General features: G+C 39.6%; 1 protein-coding gene and 1 long non-coding RNA gene across 3 annotated transcripts in view; one reads left to right on the top strand and one right to left on the bottom strand.

Annotated features, from left to right (window-relative positions):
• Positions 1-22,378, top strand: part of Hdac8 (histone deacetylase 8) — a 265,953-nt gene that overhangs the window by 195,246 nt on the left and 48,329 nt on the right. The window lies entirely within an intron of this gene.
• Positions 1-22,378, bottom strand: part of LOC138840293 (uncharacterized) — a 240,599-nt gene that overhangs the window by 204,168 nt on the left and 14,053 nt on the right. For both annotated transcript variants that reach the window (XR_011376059.1, XR_011376060.1), the window contains exon 3: positions 9,384-9,531. This is a non-coding gene — a long non-coding RNA (uncharacterized lncRNA). The remainder of the gene's footprint in view (positions 1-9,383; positions 9,532-22,378) is intronic.

Genomic DNA, 22,378 nt, shown 5'->3' with positions numbered 1-22,378 from the left:
TCGTTGAAGGGGTGTCAGGAGAGTTCACAAAGGAGATGCTATTTGAGTTATATCTAAAAGATTGGGTAGGATTTCAAGAAGCAGACAGAAGAAAGGGAAGAGGATACCAAGCCAAGGAAACAATGTGGGCAAAAGGCACATTAAAGCATTCAGAGTCCTTTTTACCATCACTTGTGAGGGCAAATATAAATTGTACTATAAAGTTAAGTTTAGATTTGCTTGTCACTATTCTGTTGTCATTTTTAAATGTAGGATATGATACTTTAAGACAATGACAAGAGAAGACCTAATGGATTCAAAAGTTCTCCTTATTAAGTTGTAATGCTTATCTAACACCTTGTACACAGAGGGCCCTCAGAAAATGTTTGCTAAATGATGAGACCTGTATTTCTTTTATAAATGACTGCTCTGTCAGCTGTAACCTTACAAAGTACCTGGGAGTTAAGAATGAGTGTTCACAGCTCTGCTATGTCACCACAGCCTCCCCTGCTCTTGAGCAGAGTGACTGCCACTGGACCTTTATTGTGTTTGTGAGAAACACAGGGACTGCCTGGGCTGGAGTCCTCATGGACATAGATTCCTACTTGATGGGCCTCTACATTACCGAAATCCAAAAATCCTATTGTAATGAGACATTCCTCATGTTGGTAACATAGGGATTGGTGTCCTAGGAACCTCAGTGATATTGGCTAATATGGATAGGTAGACCTGACATTTGAAATTTTATAGGCGAACCTAAATATAATTGATCAAATGCTTTCCATGGCAATAAAGATATGAGTTGTCTGCACCAAACAGCCTTGACAGCAAAATATAGTACTGGCTAGTCCTTTTGTTAAGAAAGAGGAGATAAATTTTTATTATTTTTATAAATTGTGCCATAACCTTTAGAGTGGTAATAAATTTTTGCCTTGAAAAGCACTAGGGACTAGATAACAGAAAACTGTAGCTAAATACATACCATTTGCAAAATCTATGCAAGTCTACTTGTAACCCATTTATTGGGTGTGTGGATCAGGTCCTTGGGAAAATTCCTATCAGGAAATCTTGTTTCTTTGTGGACTCTGATACACATCAAAACTATACTTTTTTGCTTCCAAACCTGGGCAGCTACATGACTGGCTCTTTCACACCTACCCTCCATAGCTCCACCAAAACATCAAGCCACAGAATGTAATGTTATTCAGCCCCTGAGCTGCACTGAATCAATGCATTCCACCAGAAGCCATTGAGTGCCTCCTGGAGACAGGCACAGTACCGTCTTCTAAGAATATTGTAATAAATGATGCAGCTACATGACACATACACACACACATTCTCTCTCTCTCTCTCTCTCTCTCTCTCTCTCTCTCTCTCTCTCTCTCTCTCTCTCTCTCTCTCTCTCTCTCTCTCTCTCTCTCTCTCTCTCTCTCTCTCTCTCTCTCTCTCTCTGTTTCTTTTGAAAACCTGGTTCCAACTTCCTGATGTTACTTAAGCATTATAGAAATGGCTTCCTATTAGTCCAAAGAGAAGCAAGAACCTTTGTCCCCCATTCATGGAGTTCTGCTGAATCCCATATAGGAGGTTATTCTTTCTAAATGATAAACTATTTCCCTTTTAGTGGCCCATGACATAGTAGAAAGAAAATGAGCTGTGCAAAGTCAAATCATCTGGAGTTCTGATCCTTTAACCAGCAGTAATATTGAAGCTGTTTTCTCTAGTTGCCCAGAGTTTCACTTTCTTTCATTTCAAGAATGGTAGTGCTTATGTCCACATTGTATGGTGGCTGTGAAGATGGAATTTATCAGTGGGTATAAATCACCTTGCACGAGATCAGGACTCCATCCAGGGTTAATAAGTATGAAAGCTGGATCTTGAGTCCTGGTCTTTGTGACTCAAAACCAAAGCTGGCCAAGTATAATGGCTCATGCCAGTAATGCCAACTACTTGAGTGGAAGAGATCAAGTAGATTGAAGTTTGAGGCCAGCCTGAGCAAAAACGTAGTGATACTCCATCTCGATCAACAAACCCCAGATGTTGGTACACACCTGTGGGTCCAGCTATGGTAAGGCATAGGTAGGAGGATCTCAGTCCAAGGGCAACTCTAGGTAAAAACCTGAAACCCTATCTGAAAAATAACTAAAGCAAAAAAGAGTTTAAAACATGGCTCAAGGAGTAAAGTATCTGCCTAGCAAGTACCACCAGGAAAACAACTAGACTCTCTTCACAAAAGCCCTGGAAATACTGAAACTCCATAAGGGGGAAGAAACAACACAGCTGAGGAAACAAATGGATAGAGAGGTAAATACTTAGGACATCTATAACGAAGCTAACACCAACTCTGGAGTCTTAGTGCCCTACCTGTGACCACTCAGCATGCTTCCTGTGTAGTTGCACATACTCCTTCTGTATTTATTGATGACCATTGTGTGCCCACTCACTCTGTTGTAGGTGTTTCTGGTGGCTTAAAAGGTACGTTCCATATCTTCTACAAATTTCCAGCCTAGAAAGTCATCTGTGCAGGACAACTAATTAGGGGAAAAATCTCATAAAATAGGTTATAAACAAGTATTGATAATATAGCTAAAATTACTGTTAGTCATCCCAGGTGGCTGTAACAAAAATAGTGTAGACTCAATGACACATAGCACAGAAATTAATTTTCTCATGGTTCTAAAGGATGGATGTCCAAGATCAAGGCACTGGCATGGTCAGGTTCTAGTGAGAGCTTTCTCCTTGGTCTTGAAGACAGCCACCTTCCAGCTGCATTGTCATGTGGCTTTTTCTGTCTCTGTGTGGAAAGAGTATTACAGTCCTCTCTGGTATCTCTTCTTACAGGGATATCATTTGATCAGATCAGATCAGCCCCCCTTCTGATTTCATTTAACCTTAATTACTTACTTCCTCCAAATACAGCTAAACTAGAGGTTAGGGTTTCAACATAGGAATTGGGTTGGGATACAAATCAATCCATAGTTCTGTGTGTGTGTGTGTTTAATAACTTTTTAAATATTTTATTGTAAAGATACTGTACAGAGGGGTTACAGTTACATGAGTAAGGCAATGAGTACATTTCCTATAGAGCATTGTTACCTCTTCCTTTGTTTTTCCCCTACTATCCCCTCCCTTCCCACCTCCCACACCTCCCTCCCCTCCCCAAGTTGTAAAGTTTGTTTTCAACATAGTGTCTTGTACATCTCATTGTTATAATGGGTCAACCTGTATACTTGTTTCAGCATTTTGTTATTTTCCTTCCCCTCCTCAAATTAGAAAAATGTATATCCAAGATGCAGGGCACCAGAATAACTTTAAATTGTATAGGAGAAGCTAAATATGAGAACCTAAATGTGATTGACCAAACACTTTACATGGCAGTAATAAAGGTATGAATTGCCTACTGTACAGCCTTCACAACAAAATGATGTATACATTTGTATAAACAAAAGATGAGAGAGAGCACTCTGGAATTAGAAAGATCAAGTAGGCTATTGTGACACAATTTGGATATAGAAACAAGACATGCTGATGGAAGAGATGTTGGGTTGGAAGAAAAAGAAGCATCACCAGGGATTCCAAGGTTCTTTTGTGATAAGCATTTGGGTGGATAGATGATTGGCCTATCCAGAATCCTTGAATACTTGTGAGGTAGAGTTGGAGGAATTGGTGTAACAGCATTGATCTCCACCCAGTTTTCTGTTCATCCATAACATATACTTCAAACCACATGAACATACATGTACACATATGTATGTGCATACGCATATATATATATATATATATATATATACATTCCCAAAACTTACCAGTCCAAATTTAGAGAGAAAAAAGTCCTTCCAGATTGAGCTCTAATCTATTTTCCCATTGTACTAATCCTCTCCTGTCCTGAACTTTATTCTCAACCATGCCTTTGACCAAGATATTACTTCTTCTTGGGAATGTCCTTCCTCCCACTTGGCTGCCTGATGAAATTCTACTCTTGTTTTAGGCTCCAACTCCCTTGTTATCTATGAGGCCCTCCCTGGCTATCCATTCCCTCCAATTTCCCACTTCTCTATCAGATCCTAATATCAAATGCATAATTAGACCTTATTCTCTTGCACTGCAATTCATTTATTTTTTCAAAAACTAGTTTATTTTTATTTATATATTCATAGATGAGAAACTGTAATTCATTTAATCATCTGACTCCCTAACTAAGTTCAAGGGCACAAATGTCAGTCACAGCCATCCCCAATTCCCACTAGAGTATGACCTCAGGAAGAATGATCATGATGATAAAGGTAAGCACTGTGTGCCTGGCACTCTCTTAAGCATCATATATAAATATATATATGATATACATACACACACACACACACACACATATATATATATATATATATATATATATATATTCCTCTGGATTCTCACAGCAATTCTGTTCTTATCCTCATTTCACAGAAGGCTTATTTACCAAAGCTAACTGAATGAATAAGTGGTAGAGCCAGGATTCAGATTCAGGCGAGCAGGCTCCACAGTCTGAGCTCTTCCCTGCTATACTGCATGGCCTCTCAATGATGCTCATGTCCTGGATGATTGGCATTGCCCTTCTACTCTTTCCATCAGGGCAGTCATCCTCTCTTCCCACCCCACTGTTTCTCTGTCTAGGATTTACTAGGAGCTGCTTTGATGATGACACCAGAAAGTACACAGATTACTGTAGCAAAATCAGAGACAACCTAAAAGAGTTCAGGTACCCTGATCCTCCATCCTTTTCTACTACCTAGCTCTTCAAAGCAGGAATCTTCCCCCTTCCCACCCAACCCCTATCTTTCTTCAGGAGCAAAGCATCCTTCCCAGGAAGACAGAGGATTTCCCTCATTCTTCCCAGCTTCACTTTTCCTCCCTACTTCTAGCTCCCCCACTGCCCTGACTTTGGAGCCTAAGAACTAGGCTTAGCTAGCTTTTGCCCATTTTAGTTTGCACACCAACTTCATTTGAGCGTGTGTCCTGTAAGGTCCCCAACTGAACCCATCCTCTTGTACTCTTGTTTGTATTTTTTGTTCTTGCAGAGGTAGAGAGTGTTGCTTTTCATTTTACTCTAGACTAGAGCTAGCTTAGCTCCAGAGTGGAGCTGCCCACACCACTGTCTTTTGATGTGACAAACAGAAAAGGGAAGGTGGGGAAGTCAACAATAACAACTTCACAGTAGTATTCATTCCTCTACTTGTATCATCTAGGGTCCTGGTTTTATGTTGGTTTGTTTTGATTTAGAGAAATAGAGACAATATAGTGTACATACATAATTCCAAGAGCCAGGTAGACCCACATTTGGACTCCAACTCCACCACTAATAGGGTACTTGAAAGGATGTAATGGCTCACTCTTCATAAAACACTTACAACTGTACCTAGTAAATAGTAAGTCCCTGCTTGTTAAGTATTAGCTGATAGTTTTTGTGTGCTCATCCTGGGGCTTGAATTTCAGGGGTCTGGGCACTGTCTCTTAACATTTTTTTTGCTCAAGGCTAGCTCTCTACCACTTAGGACAGCTCCACTTCCTGCCTTTTAGTGGTTAATTGGAAAAAAGAGTCTCATAGACTTTTTAAGACTTTACTTAGGCTGCTGTGTAAAGAACTGAAGAGAGACATGACTAGAAATAGGAAGAGCAGCTCCAAAGCTGTTAAAGTGTGAGCTCAGATTGGAACTCAGCTGGAAGACTCCTAAGATCAAATGTTATTTCTCCATCTAATACAATGTCTTAAGAAATGAACAATTGAGTCTTTTTGTATCAGCATGCTCCACACTAACACTGGAAATGTTAGCAGATAAATGTCTTTACACTGAGACTAAAAGACTCCCTCTTAGTGAAGTCTGTGTGTTCATTCACAAAACGTTATTCCTTTGAAAGTTGGAACCTTGCTGTCACCTTGCTGGTGTCATCAATAATAATTGCTTCCAACCGCGCACCCATAGCTCACAAGACCTGTAATCCTAGCTACTCAGGAGGTAGAGATCTGAGGATCGCAGTTCAAAGCCAGCCTGGGCAGGAAAGTCTGTGAGACTCTTATCTCCAATCACCAGAAAACCGGAAGTGGTGCTGTGGCTCAAGTGGTAGAGTGCTTGCCTTGAGATGAAGAGCTCAGGGACAGTGCCTAAGCCCAGAATTCAAGGCCCACAACCGACCGAAAAATAATAAGAATAATTTTTGCTTCCAACATCTTGGGGAAGCAGGAAGTTTGTATCCTTCCTTGTTCTTTATATATTTTACTTTACCCAATACACCTTACACTTTAGGTGTTCCAACTTTTAGAGAATCAAACCATCATCCATGAATTCCCAGTTTCCAAAAAGCAATTGAAATATGAATAGTAAATTGTAATTAACACATTTAAACCTGGAATAGTCCCTCAGGCAATTCATGAATGAAGGAGGCCTTAGGATCAGCATCAAGAGCCTCCTTAGTGTTAGGTGCTGGTCGCTCACACCTGTAATTCTAGCTACTCATGAGGCTGAGATCTGAGGATCATAATTCAAAGCCAACCTCAGAAGACAAATCTCCAGTTAGCCATCAAAAAGCCATAAGTGGAGGTGTGGGTCAAATGGGGTAGTGCCAACCTTGAACGAAAAAGCCAAGTGAGAGCATGAAATAGAAAAGAAAAGAGAGAAGGAAGGAAGGGAGGGAGGGAGGGAGGGAGGGAGGAAGGAAAAGGGGGAGGAAAGGAGGGAGGAAGGGAAAGAAAGGAAAATAATGCACTTCACTGTAATATACTTCCAATGGAAAGGGAAGAGTGTATAATACCTAGTACACAGTACACTTTTTGTGGCAGGGAGAGTTGCATGGTGAAGACAGAATGCATCAATAGATTGGGTGAACCTTCCAATCTCATAGCATTCTTAGTACCACTTGCTTGCCTATCTTTCACTTATTTTTCCTGTAAATCAAATACACAATAACAAGACTGAGAAGAGTGATCTATAGGAGAGTTTTCAGATGGAGAGAGAAGAAATTAATGATACTTTAATTACCATATTTAGGTTTTGGCAGTGCTGGGAATGGAACCCAGAACCTCATGCATGTTAGACAAGCATTCTACAATTGAGCAACATCCCCATCTCTTTTTTAATTGCTTTGATTTTTTTTGCCTATATTGGGATTTGAACTCAGGGCCTCTCTTGCTAGCCAGATACTTCATCATTTCAATCACACTGCAGCCCTACTTTTTAAAATCTGTTTTTAAACAGCTTTATTAAGATAGAAATATTTTGCCATATAATTCATGGTTATCTATTCCTGCCTGTAATCCCAACACTCAAGAGCAAAAGCAAAAGTATCACAAGTTAAAGGTCACCTGGGATCCATAGCAAGTGCCAGACAAACCTGGACTATATAGCAAGACTCTGTATCAAAACAAAAATAAACCTGGTAATGTGGCTCACAACTGTAATCCCAACTACTGAGCAGGTAGAGATCAGGAAGATCATAGTTTACAGGCAGCCCAGGCAAAAACTTAGCAAGACCCCATTTCAGTCAATAAAATGAGCTATGGATGGTGACCCTCACTTGTCTTCCCACCTACTGAGGAGGCATATAGAGGATTGTGATCTGAAGCTAGCTCTGGGGGAAAATATGGGACCCTAACGTAAAAGTAAGTAAAGCAAAAGAAGGCTGGGTGCATGTCTCAAGTGATAAAGTATCTGCCTAGCGAGCATGAGGCCCTGAATTCAAACCCTGTTGCCAAAAAACAAACATTATCATTACCCTTAAAAACACTTCCCAAGCCCACTCTGTCAAGCTCCTCTCCCCCAACCCCTGGCAACAACAAGACTATTTTCCATCTCAACAGATTTGCCTATTCTGGACATTTCATAAATTGGAGTTCATAATCCATGATCTTTTATCACTGGCCTTTTTCACTTAACATAATATTTGCAAAGGCCATCCATGTTGTAGCACATATCAGTACTTCCTTTCTTTTTATTACTGTGTAGGAGCTTTGTGAGCCAGTGATTTGTGCTTTAGGCTATCACTATGTTTCCTACATTTTGGAGAACTGAAGGAACTCATCTGAAAGTGAAGAGAAGCCAGTATGAATACAACCCAGAATGAATGAGATTACAGCCATCGCCACCTTTGGCAGTGGCACAGTTAGGCTGAGCCAAAGATCTGTCCTAATAAAACAGCAGCCCTGAGTTGGTATGGTGACCCCTTGCTGGCACTGGGCTTGCCTGGAAAGGGTTCCTGGGTGCTGGTCTAATGGGAGGAAGCATGTGCCCTAGTGCTTGTTCTTCTGGCTTGGAAGGAGCTTGGGTGCAATTTCTTGTCTTCAGACATATGAGAAAAGTATGACCAGGGTCTCCTGGCTCCAATTTGTTCTGTTTGCTAGTGGGCAGAGAGAGCACCACACTGTGCAGACAGGTTAGACAGTTTATTGTAGGCTGATGAAAGCAGATTAAAAACCCATCAGCTTGGTGGGAAACTAGCTCAGAATCCAATCCAAATATCAGATGAAATATTTACACAGCCAGGAGATAAACCTGGGAAACAGTATGCCCTTTGTGTGTGTCTCTGAGTGTGCAGGCACACACAGAGTCACTGACCATTTGTCAACTTCCAAGATTTATTCTGCTGCTTCTAGCAAGGGACAGCCTAATGATTTAATAACTTGTCAACACCTACACAGAGAAACAAGGACTGGTACTTCCTCGTTTCTTATTTTCTTTGCTTTAAATAGGAATTCCTATTCTAAGTCACTAGAACCTGGAAATCATACTGTCAGGTTTCCCTTGACTTGAGTGCACAGTTCCTGAATCTGAGCATGATGAATGTTATAACTTCCCTGTTATATAAACACTGTGTTGCTACCCTTTCAGAGGAACCCATTGAGTTCATGTCCTAAAGCTGGAGTGTTTGCTTCAGACCGTTGCCATGAGCCAATTTCAAATGGAGTGAAACTGTTTTGTTTCTGTCCCATGAACCTCTTGAGCTGAATGCCTGCTTGAGCAGTCCAGTGCCTGATTACCACATTTACATCTGAGATGGAGAAGTTGTTAAAGAATTTTAGTGGGAAAAAGACTGGATTTCTTATGCAGAGTAGCATTCTCCTGCCATCCTTGGGCATTTGTAAGTTCCCTGAAAACAGAGACCATCTCCTTTTCAGCTCAGCAAGTTTCATAATGCCTGCTACAACATCTGACCTGCTGTCACTGTAGTTGATTATTTTCACACAACTCAACTGTAAAGACAATGACAACTTAACCAGAGGATTACCTTGGACTGGGCCTTGGTCCCAAAGACAGATAATGTAGTGAAGTAATATATGGCTAGGCAACTCAGAGTTTCTGGAGTATTCAGCACTAGAACATTTGTCCCATATGTGTAAGGCCCCAACACCACCAAAAAAAGATGCATCTGAATTACCTTACCTAGTGTTAAATGCAAATTTGGATACAGCAAAACCCAGATGGAACTTGAGATATACCTTCCATCGTCGTCATCATCATCATCATCGTTATCATCATCGTCATCATCATCTTCATCATCACTATGTGGTTGTATAAAGAGGTTATAATTCTGTAAGTGAAGAGTACAGTGCACCTTGATCAATATCAGCCCATCCATCCCTTTTTTCCCCCATCCCTAGCCTTAAGTTACGTAGTTTAATTTTTACATTCTTGCAAGCTTCTGGGTGGTACCATGCTGCTTATCTAGGGACCATATTTGAGTAGCAAGTATCTAAAACTATGCTGGACAATACAATAGTCACTCATGGTTATTAAGAATTTGAAATGTGGCTAATGCAAACTGAGATGTAGTGTAAGTGGAAAATGCACACCAGATTTCAAAGCCTTAGTAAAACATAAAATATCTTATTTGTAATTTTATATTGACTATGTTAAATTGATAATACTTGAGTACTTTAGGTTAACTAAAGTATATTCTTAAAATTAATTTCACTTGTGTTTCATTTTTTAAAGTATAATCCTACAAAACACTAATGATCTAGAGCAGGAGTCCACAAACATCTTCAATAAAAGTCCAGATCATGAAATTTTAGGTCTTCAGATCAGATAGTCTCTGACCAAACAAACTACTTAATTCTACTGCTGTAGCACCAAAGCAGTCATAGATGGCATGAAAATGAATATGTTGGGCTGGGACGGTGGCTCAGTGATAGAGTCCTTGTCTCGCATGCATGAGGCCCTGGGTTTGATTCCTCAGCACCACATAAACAGAAAAAGCCAAAATTGGCACTGTGGGTCAAGTGGTAGAACACTAGCCTTGAGCTAAAGAGCTGAGGAACAGCACCCAGGCCCAGAATTTAAGCCCTAAAACCAACAAAAAAATTGAATGTTTGTGTTCCAGTAAAACTTTATTTATAAAAGCAAGTACAACTGAGCACTGTGGCTTGCGCCTGTAATTCTGGCTACTGAGGAGGCTGAGATCTGAGGATCATGGTTCAAAGCTAGCCAAGGCAGGAAAGTCCGTGCGACTCCTATCTCCAATGAACCATCAGAAAACTGGAAGTGGTGCCATGGCTCAAAGTGGTAGAGTGCTAGCCTTGAGCAAAAGAGTTCAGGAATAGCATTCAGGCCTCTAGTTCAAGCCCCTCAACAACAAAAAAAAGCAAGTACAAGATTGGCATGGTAACAAGGACCTGTAGTGCCAGCACCTGGGAAGCTGAGACAAGGAGCATCGCTTGATCCAGGACACCACAGAAAGGAGACTCTCAACTAAAACAAAGCCAATAAGAAAAAAGAAGTAGTAGCCTTGAAAATGGCTCACAATTATGGTGAAATCCAATAGCCTGGTAGTCAAGAAAAGAAAGAATAGAATTAGAGCCTCTTCACAGCCTTCATTCACATGTAGTTATCATTTGGCCCTTCTGGTGGTTCCCCGGAAAAACTCATTTATAAGGTTTTCTTTATTAGATCTGACTCAAAAGGACTCTTGGGGTGAAAACCATTTTGCTTGGGGCATTTGTCAAAAACAATTAGAAGAAAATGATTAACCAAACAGCTGCCCCATGTAGTGGACAACAGCTAGGAAAAATATTAAACTAACCAAAAATCTTATAAGTAAACACTAGGGAATGAAGTGGCCAGGAGGGCTTTGAAAAGCTCACCATCTTGCAAGGAATCTAGGAGACCATGTATATACACAAGGTGTTGCATGTGTAAGGCTGTATTCAGAAAAGATCGAGAAAGCCTAACTTCTCACCTCTGGCTGACCTTTGAGCTCTGGCGAGGCAAATGATAAGGCACATTTGTCAACTGCTTAGCTCAATGCTGGGGGTATGTCCCCCAACACACACACACACACACACACACACACACACACACACACACACACACACACACACACACACACACACACACACACACACACACACACACACACACACACACACACACACACACACACACACACACACACACACACACACACACACACACACACACACACAGCTTCTTGTAAACACTGAGAGATTAGAGCATTAGAGCTGGGATGGAGTATGAACAAGGCCCTAAATTCAATCCTCAGCACAGAAAAGAAGAAAAACAGACTGGAAGATTTACTGATCCTGGGAAATTAAGGAAGTCTAATCATTAGCTGGCTACTAAACTAAACCAAGCAGAGCTTTTAGTGAACACACATGACAAAAGAATATGGACCTTGCAGAATTAATACAGAAAAATCACTTAACAAATAAATACCACAGCAAGAACAACAAACTCCAGGGAGGGATGCAAGGTGATTTCTATAGTTCCCATGTTATATAACTAACTGTCCAATTTTCAACAAAAATTACAAAGCATGCAAAGTAACAAGAAATGTGACCAGTACACAATCAGTATAAACTGTCCCTCTGAGCTTTAATCTACAATCTTAAATAAGTACGAAAATTACAAGTATGAGAAACATGTCTTAGTGGCACTGTGGCTCAAGTGGTAGAGCACTTGCCTTGAGCTGAAGAGCTCAGGGATAGCACCCAGGCCCAGAGTTCAAGCCCCACAACCAACCAAAGAGAGAGAGAGAGAGAGAGAGAGAGAGAGAGAGAGAGAGAGAGAGAGAGAGAGAGAGAGAGAAACATGTCTTAACAAATCAAGAATTTTTCTAGGGAAATAAGAACAAATAGAAATTCTGTATTCAAAAAGTATAATACTTGAAATAAAAATTTGTTAGAGGGGCTCAATAGCAAATGTGAGCAGGCAGAAGGCAGAATCAGCAAATTGGAAGATAGATCAACTGATATTATTCAGTCTAAAGTGCAGACAGTAAAAAGAATGAAAACATAAACAGATCTTCAGAGACCTGTGTGACAATATCAAACACACTAACATGCATAATGAGTGTCTCAGAAAAAGATGGGAGGAAAAGGGAATAATATTTGAAGACATAATGACCTAAAACTTCCCAAATTTGGAAAAAGAAATTAATCTATACACCTAAGAAGCTCAGTGAACTCACTAAAAGTAGGATCAGTAAACTCAGTAAAAGTAGGATCAACTGAGAGATTGAAAGACATCCTCAACTGCCAAAGCCCTTTAGAGACAGAGAAAGAAGTTAAAAGGAGAGAAAAATAATTCATAGTATATAAGAAATCTTTCAGTAAGGTGCTGTTTCTGGTCAAAAACCATGAAATTCAGATGGCCATATAGTGACATATTTAGAATGTTGGAAAGGAAAAAAATCAAACTAGTATTGACCAGGAATTCTACCTCTGGCAAACATTCATCAAAAATGAAAGAGAAATTAAGACATTCATTGTTAACATTAAGTGAATGTGTTGTTACAAGAAATGTTAAACCTGCTGTATTATAAAAAAAAATACTTGGGAGGTAGGGGTAGAGGCTGAAATGAAAAGACACTAAATAGAAATTGAATTCATATTTTTAATAAAATAAAGAAGGAACATCAGTAAGGATGTGTACATATGTAAATATAAAACTGAAAAGGTAAACCAGGTGCAGTAATGCATATCTTTAATCCCATGACTCTGGAGACTAAGGAAGGGAGAATCAAAATTTCAAGGTCAACCTGGGTTGCATGGCAAGACCACTATCTCAAACCAAAAAAATGAAAAAAAAATATTCCAATGTAACTTTTTTCTCCTATATTATTTAAAAGACAGTTAATCAAAATAACTATACATCTGCTCTGATAAGTGCATAAAATTTTAAAAAATAAGTGAATAATGTATAAAGATATGTATGACAAAAATAATCCAAAGGAGGGGTAGGGAAATGGAACTATATAGGAGCAGAGTATTTATATGCTATTGAAATTAGATTGGTGTTAATGTAAAGTGTATTCTTCAAGTTACAATGCTCATTGAAACACCCAGGTTATTGAGAAAATAAACATATATATATACATATATATATAATTTATATATATGCAATTAAAACAGAAGTAAAATGGCACACTAAAAGATACTTATTTCATTTAAAAGACAACAGTAATAGTAATCAAAAAGCCTAAAACATATAGAAAACAAATTGTAGCATCACATACCTAGATCATGCATCACCAGTAATTAACATTGAATGTAAATGATTAAACACTCCAATTAAATGTTAGAGATTGGCAAATAAACTTCTAAAATGAATTACCTATACATTGTTCATAAAAGAAATGTTTTAAACTCAAAGACACACATCTGGTTTTTTTGTTTGGTTTTTGCCAGTCCTGGGGCTTGAACTCAGGGCCTAGGCACTGTCTCTGAGCTTCTTTTGTTTGAGGCTAGCACTCTACCCCTTGAGCCATAGCACTACTTCTGGCTTTTTCTGTTTATGTGGTATTGAAGAATCAAACCCAGGGCTTTATGAATGTTAAGCAAGCACTCTACCACTAAGCCAAATTTCCATCCCTACACACAACATTTGAAAGTATAAAAGATACTGAAGCCAAACACCGGTGACTCGTGCCTATATAACCCTAGCCTTGGCAGGAAAGTCCACCAGACTCTTATCTCCAATTAGTCACCAAAAATCCAGACATAGAGCTATAGCTCAAGTGGTAGAACACCAGCCTTGAGCACAAAATCTCAGTGATGTGCTCAGGCCCAGTGATGTGCACCAGGACTGGCACAAAAAAAGGATAATGAACATGATCGTGTATGTAGTAACCAAAAGAAAGCTGTTTACTATAATAGGCAAAATTATAATCATTTATGTACATTAACAGGACACCAAAACACATGAATCAAAAACCAAAGGATTCAAGGCAGAAATAAACAATAGTTGGAGATGACAATCCCCTATTTCAATAATGGATAGAATAACTAGACAGGGGCTGGGAAGGTGGCTTAGTGGTAGAGCGCTTGCCTTGCATGCCTGAGGCCCTGGGTTCGATTCCTCAGCACCATATAAGCAATAAAAAGAAAAAAGCTGGAAGTGGCACTGTGGCTCAAGTGGTAGAGCGCTAGCCTTGAGCTGAAGAGCTGAGGGACAGCGCCCAGGCCCAGAGTTCAGGCCCCACAACCAGACCCCCCCCCCAGAAAAAAAATAATAACTAGAGGGCTGGGAAGGTGGCTCAGTGGTAGAGCGCTTGCCTTGCATGCCTGGGTTCCCTCAGCTGAAGAGCTGAGGGACAGCGCCCAGGCCCAGAGTTCAGGCCCCATGACCGGACCCCCCACCCAAAAAAAAGAATAACTAGATAGAAGTTCAGAAAGGAAATAGAGGAGTTGAACAACGTGATAAGCCAACTAGGGGAGAAGATACTTTCTTCTCAAGATATAATGCATGTTAGGCCACAAAATAGCAATATATTGAAAAGGACTACAGCCATACAAAACACTTTGGTATTAAATTAGATGGATGGAAGCGAATGAAATTTGAAATCAATAAAAGAAGGAAAATTTTAGGAATTCACAAACATGTAGAAATTAAAGAGCACACTCCAAATTAAAGAGCAAATGTTGGTTAAAGAAGAAATCCTAGGGAAAAAACAAGTCGTTTAAATAAGGATACAGGTGGACCCGTTGCAACAAGTTGTCATGTCAAAAATGAACTTTACAACTTTGGGGGGGGGATTGGGTGGGGGAGGCGGGGGGAGGCTTGGAAGGGATGGGAAGGGGAAACAAAGGAGGAGGCTACAATGCTTGATAAGAAATGTACTCATTATTTTGCCCATCTAATTGTAACCCCTCTGTACAGTATTTTCACAATAAAAAATAAATAAAAATTAAAAAAAGAAGAAATCCTAAGAGAAGTTAGAAAATGCTTTGAGATGAAGAAAAAAGAACAAAAAGGAAAACATGCCCAAACTTATAGAATACAATAAAAGTGGGACTTTCAGGTAGATTTTTGGCTGTAAATACCTGTTGTTGTTGTTGTTGTTGTTGTTTTAAAAAAAAAAGGTCCAGGTACCAGTAGCTCATGAATATAATACTAACTACACAGTAGGCTGAGATCTGAGGATCAAGGTTCAAAGCCAGCTCAGGCAGGAAAGTGCAAGAGACTCTTATTTCCAATTAACTACTAAAAAGTCAAAAAAAATAACACAAATTGAAACATAAACTCTCACCTTAAGAAAAGAGATCCCCTGGGTTCTATCCCTAGAACTACCAAAAGAAATTTCTGAGAAAGAGCCAAGCCCTTTAATCACAGCTACATGTGATCAAGAGGCTGAAATCTAGATCACAGTTTAAGACCAGCCCAGGCAAAAAAAAAAAAAAAAAAAAAAGGCTGTGAGACTTTATCTCAACAGAAGAAGCTGAGTGTAGTAGTACATGCTGGCCATCCCAGCAATGGTAGAAAGCATAATATAAGATGATCACAGTCTATGGAACCAGGCAAGAAGTAAGACTCTGTCTCAAAAATAAACAGTGCATTTTGGTGATAATGTAAACAAATACAACCAATTTAGACAGCAGTCTGGAGGTTCCTCAAAAAACTAAACATGGATCTTCCCTACAACCCAGCCATACCACTCATGAGCATCTTCCACCCAGCCAACATCACAAGCCAGGATTCCATAAACATACTTGCACATCTGTGTTAATTGCTGTAGTATTCACAATGGCGAAGTTATGGAATGAAGTCATCCCAGATGCCCTACAATAGCTGAGCGGACACTGGGCACCAGTGGCTTATTCTTGTAATCCTAGCTACTCAGGAGGCTGAGATCTGAGGATTGCAGTTCAAAGCCAGCCCTGGCAGGAAAGTCCATGAGACTCTTATCTCCAATGAATCACCAGAAATCTGGAAGTGGAGCTATGGCTCAAGTGGTAGAGTGCTTGCCTTGAGCTGAAGAGCTCAGAGACAGAACCCAGGCCCAGGGTTCAAGCCCCACAACCGAAAAAAAAAAAAAAAAAACCATGAGTGGATCCAAAAAAATGTGGTACCTATACATAATGGAAGTTTATACAGCTATTAGAAAGAACAGTATTATGTCATTTGCAGGGAAATGGATGGACCTAGGACAAATGTTAAGTGAGGTAAGCCAAACTCAGAGAAACAAATTGTGCATGTTTGCTCTCATATTCAGAAGCTAGATATAAAATACATGGTAAATTATACATGACTCTAGCTTTCATACATAATGAGACCAAAGGACACTCTTAGGGAAGAAACACAAAAATGCAATGCCTGTGTGCCTCTACAATGTTTCTTGAAATGAATTCCAGGAAATGGAAATGAGAGGTTTTTTTCTTTTTCTTTACCATTTTTGTCTTTTTTTGTCCATTTTTCTGTCTTTTGAGGGAGTGTTAGAGGGGGCACAAAAAGGGAGAGATAAAAGGTGAACAAGTGCAGCAGTGGTACTCAGTAGAAACCATATTGGAAAAGAACTATGCAACTTGTGGGTGGGGACAGGAAGGGAAAACTGAGAGAGAGAGCAAAGGAAGGGGTGACATTGTCTAAAAAGAAATGAACTAATTACTTGACTTGTGAAATGGTGACCCCTCTGTACATCACCTTTATAATAATAATTTTTTAAAAAATAAACAGTGCAAGGAAAAAGTAACTAAGTTGGATTTCATCGCAATTTTGCTTCTAAAGACACTATTGAAAAAGTGAAAAGACAAGTCAATTGGAGAAAATACTTACAAATCACATATAAAAGACATAGCCAGAAACACTTTTTAAACCCTTAGAACTCAATCATAAAAGCAAACTAATCCATTTTTGTGCCAGTACTGAGGCATAAACTAAGGGCCTAGGCACTGTCCCTGAACTTTTTTGCTCAAGGCTAGTGCTGTATCACTTGAGCCACAGCTCTACTTCCAGCTTTTTGGTGGTTAATTGGATATAAGAATCTCACAGACATTCCTATATAGGCTGGCTTTGAACCACAATCCTCAGATCTTAGCCTCTTAGGATTATAGGTGTGAGCCCCTGGAGCCCAGCACTTATCCATTTTTAAGACAGTCAAACACCAGATGAAGTGGGTCATATATGTAATCCAAGTTACTCGGGAGGCAAAGATTAGGAGGATTGTGGTCCAAGGCCAGCCCAAGCAAAAGTTTAGGGAGATCTCATCTCAACAATACAAACCAGGACTGGTGGCACATGCCTGTCATCCCAACTATTCAGGAGGCCACATGTAGTCACCAAGCAGAAATCAAGACCCTCTCTGAAAAATAACTAAAACAAAAAGGGTTGGAGGTGAGCCCTGAGGTCAAACACTAGTAGTACTATTTCCTCCCCCCCAAACAAAAGGTCAAAGTATGTGAATATAATTTCTTTATACATATGTATAAAACGTATATATGGCCAATAATTTTAAATATGCCCAACATCTTTAGTCATTAGGCAAGTGCAAATGATAGGATAATAATAATGAAAAGACAATAGCAAGAAGTGCATAGAGAAATTAAAGCCCTCATACTTTGCCAGTAGAAATATAAAACTGTATACTCACTTTGGGGAAAAGTCTAATAGTTCCTTAAAAGTTAGGGTTACTCAATGAGATGTACAAGACACTATGAGGAGGGAGGAGTTGGGGAGGATGGGAGGGAAGGGATGGTAGGGGGAAAATGAAGGAGGAGGTAACAATGCTCAATAGGAAATGTATTCATTACCTTACTCATGTAATTATAACCCCTCTGTACAGTATTTTTACAATAAAAACATACATAAAAAATTAGGGTTACTAAATTACTTAGGAATTTCATTCCAATGTATATATGCACATAACTTCACACAGAAAACTTGTACAGATATTTTCATAGCAGCATTATTCATAATAGCCCAAAGCAGAAACATCCATAAATGATGTATAGAGAAACAAAATGGATACACACACAGAGAGAGAGAAAAAATGTAAATATACTCGTCAGTTATATAAAATGGCACCATATTTACAAAGAATATAAGCACATTCTGTCATATCCTTTAAAGCATCTCTAAGATTATTTATGATCCCTAGTATAGTATAAGCTCTGTAGAAGTAGTTTTACACTGTGTTATTTAGGGAATAATGACAAGAAAATTTGTCTGTATGTGTTCAGTACAAATGCAAGTTTTTCTAAATATTTTTCTACTGTTAGTTGAATCTGCAGATGTGGAACCAGATACACAGGTCTGATTATATACATACAAATATGCACAGACATATGTGTATATGTCCTGAGAATACCAAAGGAAACTTATTCATTTAAACTGTCTCATCTTTAGGCTAGTGTGAGAAACATCTATAGGGCTGTGTATATGTACTGATAAGTGTTATAGCGTGGTGAACATTACATTAAATGAAAAAAAGGCCACAGAAGGACATATACCATGATTCTATTTGCATGAAATGTCCAGAATGTGCACATTCCATCCATAGAGACAGATAATAGGTTTTAGTAGTCTCCTGCAACTGGAGGAAGGGAAACAATGTGGATGTGGAGTTTTCTTCTGGAAGAAAGAACATGTAGAATTAGAGAATGATTGCATCGCCTTATAAATATACTACTTGTGAGTATACTGTAAAAGGGTGAATTATATCTCAAAGAAAAAATAGAGCAGTGGGACAGATTTGTAACATGTACTGCAGATTTACCCCACAGGCTATAGTTCTCTGACCTGGTCTTGAGCGAAGTGTTTTAGAGTCACACAGACCTGAGATAAGATTTTTTTTTTCAGCTTCCAAGTTCTGTGGCCTTCAGCAAGTTACTTAGTAGCTTTAAGCCTCACTTTTCTTCTTTGTGGAATGGGGCTATGCTCAGTAGCTCCCTCTTATTATGCAAATATTTTTATTATTATTAGGCCAAATATTAGCTCCTTCAAGGCACTCTGCCTCCCACAAACTGGACTGGCAGGAGCTCAATACACAGAAATGAATAAATAAGCATGGCTTGTATATCAAGTACTAAATTGTAAATGGTTTGCAGAACATTATTTCATATAACACTAAATACTATCCCCCTCCTTTAGATGAGAAAACTGAGTCACTCTAAGTGTAACTTGCTCCAGATCACCCTGGTAGTAAATGGTGGAGCCAAAAGTAAAACTCAGGCAGTCAGGCTTATGCAATAATTGTTGAATGTGAATTATCATCAAATTTAAAACATATCCAAGGAGTCTGGTCCCATTTGTTCCTTTGGTCACTACATACAAACTAAGTAGCAATTCTATTTTCCAAGCATGTGATTAAAATGAGATGTTTCCCATATTTCCAATAATGTTCTACTAGGGAGCAGATTGATGTCTTTCATCTGTCTTTGCATTGATGTGTTTACCAAGCATGTACAGGATCCCCACTATGCTCCAAGCCCTGTGCTATATGGAAAGACATAGATATATTCTCTATATCTCTCTATCAGTCAGGAAAAGACTGATAATCCATAGTGTTGTGTGCCATGATAGAGCTTATATGCAAGGATGCTACAGAAGCAGAAGACCTAGGGCTGAAGAGCCTGTGACTACTCCCTGGTGGAAGTAGTACCTGAAGGTTTCCAAAGAACAATGTGAATTAATCAGGTATTTGAGGGCTGAACGTAATCAGCAATGGAGTTAAAGTGTATACACACACACACACACACACACATATATGATTCCTTTGGCAAAATCCAGGGAATGAATGGCATGGAATCCAACTTGACTGAAGACTTGCTTGAAGTGGGAACCTGAAAAAAGCTTATAAGGGCCTAAGTGTCATGCATATTTGATCCTGAACAACAAAATACCTACCCTCCTTCTCCCCCTTACCCTACTTTATCTTTCTTGCAGCATGTAACCACCATCTGTCATATTACATACATTATTATATATACTACCTAGTCTCCTCCTACTATAACGTAAGTTTCCTGTGGACTTGATTTTGTTCACTGCTTTATCCCCCATGCTTACCAATGTGCACATGGTAAGCATGGGGGATAAAGCATTGCCTATAGAAGATAAATGGCAATAGAAGATAATATAGAAGATAATAAATGTTCTTAAATAGATGGAACAAATAGTGTAGAGTAACTAGTGTGGAATAAAATGAATAAGCTAATGCCCAGGGGCTCTAAGGAAGACAAATAATGAAGATATAGGAGTTAGTCTCTCAGATCTTACAGGCTAGTGGGGACCATAAGTGTAGGCATGAGGGCCCAGTTTATTATACTGTCTCATATCTTTTTTTACTTTCTGCCAGTACCTTCAGACTGTCCTGCAGCCATTCAGAATTCCCCATCCTCCACACATATATCCACTCCAGCCAAGACTTCCAGGCTCCAAAAGTAGCACAAGTTATAACATATACCTATCTACCCTTTTGGCTTTGCTCATCCAAACTGCTATTCCTGGCAGCTTCCTGTGTATGTGAGATGTTGGCATGATCAAGCTAATTTTCACTACTGAATGGGTCACTACCAGTGCAGACTAAGGTACCTGATTTGTTCAAGTTTTTATTATGGAAACTTTCAAACCATATGTAAAGCAAAGAGAAGAGTAATGGGAAGCCTTCATGCACTCATTATATAGCTTCCACGATTATCAATATCCATGATTTTTCTTCTTCTGGCCTTCATTTCTTTTCTGAAGAATGTTAATACTATTCTGGGGTTTCATACCATTTTACCATTGATGGCTTGTAATTATTTTTGTATATATCTCTAGAGATCTCTTGTTTTGAGGAGTGGGGGATTGTGCCCAGGTCCTTGAGCCTACTGAACATGTAATCTACCATTGATTTATCTCAACCCATAAGAAGCTTTTCTTAACATAATCACAATGCCATTATTGAACTCAATGAGCACAATCATTTCAATATCATCTAATATCTGTGTGTCACATTTTACCAATTGTCTAGAAAACACCCTTTTATGTGCATCCAAACAAGGCCCAAGTAGTAGCTATGTGCTTTTTAGATTTAAGGCTACTTTGTGGAATTTTGGGCCTTGTTAAAAAGTGGGGAGTAATCATTTTGAAGTGTTTATGAACATCAGAGTCCATAACCCTCAACTTTTGAGGACAATCTACTCCAGGCCTGAGAAAAAACTGAAAGGTTAAAATCCAGTCCCCTCATCAGATCTTTGTGCTTTTTTTGTTTTGTTTTTTGTTTTGTGTTTTTTTTGTCGGTCATGGGGCTTGAATGCTGTCCCTCATCTCTTCAGCTCAAGGCGAGCGCTCTACCACTTGAGCTACAGCGCCACTTCCGGATTTTTAGTGGTTTATTGGAGATAGGAGTCTCATGGTCTTTCCTGCCCGGGCTGGCTTTGAACCGCGATTCTCAGATCTCAGCCTCCTGAGTAGCTAGGATTACAGGCGTGAGCCACCGGCGCCCAGCCCCTCATCAGATCTTTATTGTGTTGTTCCCCCAGTAAAGAGTGAAGGGACTGAGTGCAGAGGGAAGAGATATGCAGCTTGCCACAGGGTTTCTGCTCTCCTATCCACCCATCCCAAATTCCCACCCCCTTACTGGCTGCCCTCAGAACTCTCTGGTTCAGCTGTATAAAAGTGATTGTGATTATAGTCATTCCTGGGAGTTGCTTGCCATTATGCCTAATTACACTACAGCAAAATAATCATGTGTATCGTTAAAGATGTGTCAGATTGACTTTGTCACGAGTTTTATTTGATTTTAATAGTAAACTGCTCTGGCAAGCACAGCCACCAGAGCTTGGTGCTCCTACTCTCTTCCAGGGAGCAGACCAGCTGTCAGCAAGCCCACAACTAAGCATCCCATCCCATCCCATATCACCCTGTCTTTGTCCTGTCCCATCCCATCCTGTCTCATCCCATCCCATACCAACCTCTCTCATTCCCTTCATCTCAGCCCTTCCATCCCTTTCAGTGCAGTCCACTCCATGCACAGTAGCTGGCTTCCCCTTCCTCACTGTGGGCTATGCATCTGGGCTTGAAGCAGAACAATTCACAAGAACAGCAACAGCCCAAACAACAAAAAAAACCTGAAGGCTCCGCTAGCATCCACCCCTGCTTCCCCTATCCATGAGGATCTCAGTCAAGCTGCTTATCAACTCATACCATGCAATATCATCATT

The sequence above is a fragment of the Dipodomys merriami genome, unplaced genomic scaffold (assembly GCF_024711535.1).
Source record: "Dipodomys merriami isolate MVZ:Mamm:240054 unplaced genomic scaffold, mDipMer1.0.p SCAF_3, whole genome shotgun sequence".
NCBI classification, from domain to species: Eukaryota; Metazoa; Chordata; class Mammalia; order Rodentia; family Heteromyidae; genus Dipodomys; species Dipodomys merriami.
This window is presented reverse-complemented; position numbering and strand designations above follow the sequence as displayed.